Raw genomic sequence first — 6,317 nt, forward strand, 5'->3', positions numbered from 1 at the left:
GAACCCGTAAGTCGCCTCTTACGACAAGCATAGTGGCCTTTTACGGCAAGTATGGGTTGCTGAAGACCTATTCCACCCCTGATCTTCCTGGGGCGATAGTAATTCATAAACGCAAGCTGATGGTATACCGGAATCATCGTACAATGTACAATGGTTTCTTGTGATTGTGGTAAAGGATTTGTCGCTTTTACTTCTTTAGATAAAAACCGCGGTTGTGCAGTCGTGATATATCTGAAGGTATGGGTGGAGTGAAGGGCGTGGCACGAGGACACCCCCGTGCATTGTGAGACAGGCTGGTGACGGTGACGGTGACGGTGACGGTGTGCAGCACGCGCTAGACTCACCTGGAGGGGAAGTCGCGGCAAACTCACTCACTCACTCTCCACACACTTGGAGACTTTGAACCAGTATCATATGTAGAGGAAATATAGAAATACAGCTTGTAGCAATTAAGAACTCTTCATATGTATCCATTTCATTACAAATAAACACTTCAATGATTTGCACAGGCCAGCAGTGTTGTAGTCAAGGGCAGGTTGAAGATAGCATGGACGGAAACAAAGATTCTGCTTATTTTGTTTTCTATTTATTCAGCATTTGTAACATCAATAATAAAAAAATTCAAATGTTTATATCATATTTTAATATTAATAATTAATAATTAAGGAAGAGAATTTATAAAAGAACGTTTTGGAGTATATGCTTACTCCTTCATCACCTGATGAAGGAGTGTAAGTGTATACTCCGAAACGTTGTATTCCTCATAATAAGTTGACATCCATAAAAGCTGTTCCTTATTTGTATCACTACTAAATGCCTTTCAAAGACTTGATATTAACCATTATTTGTATCAGATCGGTATATATAACGACGTTAAATAATTGTTTATTCTGATATAAAATAGATATCAGTTGATTCGGACCTTCTACAACGTGCTGATTACCTGTGGTAGTGATACGAGCTGATGGAACTCATATCAATGCGTACTAGATTCGTATGGTCTCATAACCATCTGTGTTGATAACGATACGAGATAATAACCACATTACATTTGCTACTGGTCTAATAGAATATAGCATTCCCTGTGACAAGAATCAGAGTTATCACTTAACTGTCAATGTCCCAAATAGTACAATACAATCGTGACTAGACTCGTCGCTACGTTTTCATTTAACTCCAACACAAGTCAGGGATTCTAGAGTGAAGACGTTCTCACCCCAAACACAGCCCGCTGAGAATCACCAACACTGCAGTAATTACACACGAGATCACACTACGTCGAGATCTTTATACAAGAGTTGAGACCTCAGTTTCACGGCTTCCACAGGACGGTATAGTCTGCACGACTATAATCCCTATGTTTTCATGGAAGCTCTACTGTGACCAGGTGATAGTGTTACGATGTGCTTTCCAAATATCAACCCAGGCATCGGAGTGAGTGAGTATTGTTTTACGCCGTTTTTAGCAATATTCCAGCAATATGACGGCGGGGGACACCAGAAATGGGCTTCACACATTGTACCCATGTCGGGAATCGAACCCGGGTCTCCGGCGTGATGAGCGAACGACTTAACCGCTAGGCTATTCCCCCCAGACATGGGGACGTCCAGGACTAAATGGGGGAATGATTAAATGACCTCACACGATGACTGAGTGGTGAGTACATACATCTGCTAGCACCGCTAGGTAAGCAACAATAAACCATCTTGAGGACGACAACTGCTTTCAACTGTTTTAATTTGTCCCAGTTTTACAATAAAAATAAACGCCATGGAAGGGGTGAAATGTGTGACAGCTATTATAAGTAACAGGCCCTATAATATAAGTTCCTGCACTCGCGAATGACCAGAATCTGGTCACTTTTAATTGTGAATCGGGAAGAGTGTTGCCTGCGTTTGGCAAGTAGATCAGATGCCTCGTGTGGACCTCGCCTCACGCTTGTACAGACACAGCCACCTGCCACATCGCGGGACTTACCGTAGTTCTGTGTTTGTCAACAACCAAGGGAGGCAACTCCATATCTGTCGCAACAGCTCTTGGTATTGTACGAGCGTTTCAATCTGTCAACAATCTGTACTGCCACACTCACATCAATTTCTACTACCACACAAACAGGAACTTTTACTACCACATACACAACAATCTCTATTGCCAAACACACAACAATCTCTATTGCCACATACACAACAATCTCTATTGCCACATACACAACAATCTCTATTGTCACATACACAACAATCTCTATTGCCACATAGACAACAATCTCTATTGCCACATAGACAACAATCTCTATTGCCAGACACACAACAATCTCTATTGCCAGACACACAACAATCTCTATTGCCAGACACACAACAATCTCTATTGCCAGACACACAACAATCTCTATTGCCAGACACACAACAATCTCTATTGCCACATATACAACAATCTCTATTGCCACATACACAACAATCTCTATTGCCACATACACACCAATCTCTATTGCCACATACACAACAATCTCTATTGCCAGACACACAACAATCTCTATTGCCAGACACACAACAATCTCTATTGCCACATACACAACAATCTCTATTGCCACATACACAACAATCTCTATTGCCACATACACAACAATCTCTATTGCCACATACACAACAATCTCTATTGCCACATACACAACAATCTCTATTGCCACATACACAACAATCTCTATTGCCACATACACAACAATCTCTATTGCCACATACACAACAATCTCTATTGCCACATACACAACAATCTCTATTGCCACATACACAACAATTTCTATTGCCACATACACAACAATCTCTATTGTCACATACACAACAATCTCTATTGCCACATAGACAACAATCTCTATTGCCACATAGACAACAATCTCTATTGCCACATAGACAACAATCTCTATTGCCAGACACACAACAATCTCTATTGCCACATAGACAACAATCTCTATTGCCACATAGACAACAATCTCTATTGCCACATAGACAACAATCTCTATTGCCAGACACACAACAATCTCTATTGCCAGACACACAACAATCTCTATTGCCAGACACACAACAATCTCTATTGCCAGACACACAACAATCTCTATTGCCAGACACACAACAATCTCTATTGCCACATATACAACAACCTCTATTGCCACATACACAACAATCTCTATTGCCACATACACAACAATCTCTATTGTCACATACACAAAAATCTCTTTTGTCACACACACAACAATCTCTATTGCCACATACACAACAATCTCTATTGCCAGACACACAACAATCTCTATTGCCACATACACAACAATCTCTATTGCCACATACACAACAATCTCTATTGTCACACACACAACATTCTCTATTGCCAGACACACAACAATCTCTATTGCCACATACACAACAATCTCTATTGCAAGACACACAGCAATCTCTATTGCCAGACACACAGCAATCTCTGTTGCCAGACACACAACAATCTCTATTGCCACATACACAACAATCTCTATTGTCACACACACAACAATCTCTATTGCCAGACACACAACAATCTCTATTGCCAGACACACAACAATCTCTATTGCCAGACACACAACAATCTCTATTGCCACATACACAACAATCTCTATTGCCACATACACAACAATCTCTATTGCCACATACACAACAATCTCTATTGCCACATACACAACAATCTCTATTGCCAGACACACAACAATCTCTATTGCCAGACACACAACAATCTCTATTGCCACATAGACAACAATCTGTATTGCCACATACACAACAATCTCTATTGCCACATACACAACAATCTCTATTGCCACATACACAACAATCTCTATTGCCACATACACAACAATCTCTATTGCCACATACACAACAATCTCTATTGCCACATACATAACAATCTCTATTGCCACATACACAACAATCTCTATTGTCACATACACAACAATCTCTATTGCCACATAGACAACAATCTCTATTGCCACATAGACAACAATCTCTATTGCCAGACACACAGCAATCTCTATTGCCAGACACACAACAATCTCTTTTGCCAGACACACAACAATCTCTATTGCCAGACACACAACAATCTCTATTGCCAGACACACAACAATCTCTATTGCCACATCTACAACAACCTCTATTGCCACATACACAACAACCTCTATTGCCACATACACAACAATCTCTATTGTCACATACACAAAAATCTCTTTTGTCACACACACAACAATCTCTATTGCCAGACACACAACAATCTCTATTGCCACATACACAACAATCTCTATTGCCACATACACAACAATCTCTATTGCCACATACACAACAATCTCTATTGTCACACACACAACATTCTCTATTGCCAGACACACAACAATCTCTATTGCCACATACACAACAATCTCTATTGCCAGACACACAGCAATCTCTATTGCCAGACACACAACAATCTCTATTGCCAGACACACAACAATCTCTATTGCCAGACACACAACAATCTCTATTGCCAGACACACAACAATCTCTATTGCCAGACACACAACAATCTCTATTGCCACATACACAACAATCTCTATTGTCACACACACAACAATCTCTATTGCCAGACACACAACAATCTCTATTGCCAGACACACAACAATCTCTATTGCCAGACACACAACAATCTCTATTGCCACATACACAACAATCTCTATTGCCACATACACAACAATCTCTATTGCCACATACACAACAATCTCTATTGCCAGACACACAACAATCTCTATTGCCAGACACACAACAATCTCTATTGCCAGACACACAACAATCTCTATTGCCACATACACAACAATCTCTATTGCCACATACACAACAATCTCTATTGCCACATACACACCAATCTCTATTGCCACATACACAACAATCTCTATTGCCAGACACACAACAATCTCTATTGCCAGACACACAACAATCTCTATTGCCACATAGACAACAATCTCTATTGCCACATACACAACAATCTCTATTGCCACATACACAACAATCTCTATTGTCACACACACAACAATCTCTATTGCCAGACACACAACAATCTCTATTGCCAGACACACAACAATCTCTATTGCCAGACACACAACAATCTCTATTGCCACATACACAACAATCTCTATTGCCACATACACAACAATCTCTATTGCCACATACACAACAATCTCTATTGCCAGACACACAACAATCTCTATTGCCAGACACACAACAATCTCTATTGCCACATACACAACAATCTCTTTTGCCACATACACAACAATCTCTATTGTCACACACACAACAATCTCTATTGTCACACACACAACAATCTCTATTGTCACACACACAACAACCTCTAATGTCACACACACAACAATATCTATTGTCACACACACAACAATCTCTATTGCCAGACACACAAAAATCTCTATTGCCACATAGACAACAATCTCTATTGTCACATAGACAACAATCTCTATTGTCACACACACAACAATCTCTATTGTCACACACACAACAATCTCTATTGTCACACACACAACAATCTCTATTGTCACGCACACAACAATCATTACCAGCGCAAACACTAGAACGTGCTATTGTCTCGTAACATAATCGCCTCATGGCTCTGACGTCATGTATGTTTTGTCTGGCGGAAATAAGACCACAGCTACTGACTTCATGACGCTGAATTATTTTAAAGGTCAGACATTTAGAAGGGGAGATAAACATACTAGCATTCCATGTTTCCACTCGAGTTACTCGTCCTCTCTGATGGTAAATACAACCTATTAACATGACATACATCACGCGCACATTAACTACAAATACACATTCATTAGTCGCATATTTCCTGTAATCCAACGTTTACATCTCACGAAGGCAGACGGTGATATATGGCGTAGAGCAGATAGGTTATAAACTGACGATGGTATCCATGTTGGATATACATCGATCACTTGTCTGTTTCAGAAGTGCAGACACCATGAAGCCACACCGCACCACGAGTGAGTGAGTGAGAATGTTTTTATGCCGCTTTTAGCAATATTCCAGCTATATCACGGCAGGGGACACCAGAAATGGGCTTCACACATTGTACCTATGTCGGGAATCGAACCCGCGAACGCTTTAAACACTAGGCTAGCCGACCGCCCCTTAACACAGAAACTACTGGCTGGTATTGTGGACATTGTCAGGTCTGCACTGCACACAGACTGGAATACTTGATTTGTTGTCACAGCCAAGTACAATTTTCGCTTTCAAGAATCCCACGAAATCTGTTTGATA

The sequence above is a fragment of the Haliotis rufescens genome, unplaced genomic scaffold, assembly GCF_023055435.1.
Source record: "Haliotis rufescens isolate VD_foot unplaced genomic scaffold, xgHalRufe1.0.p SCAF_56, whole genome shotgun sequence".
NCBI classification, from domain to species: Eukaryota; Metazoa; Mollusca; class Gastropoda; order Lepetellida; family Haliotidae; genus Haliotis; species Haliotis rufescens.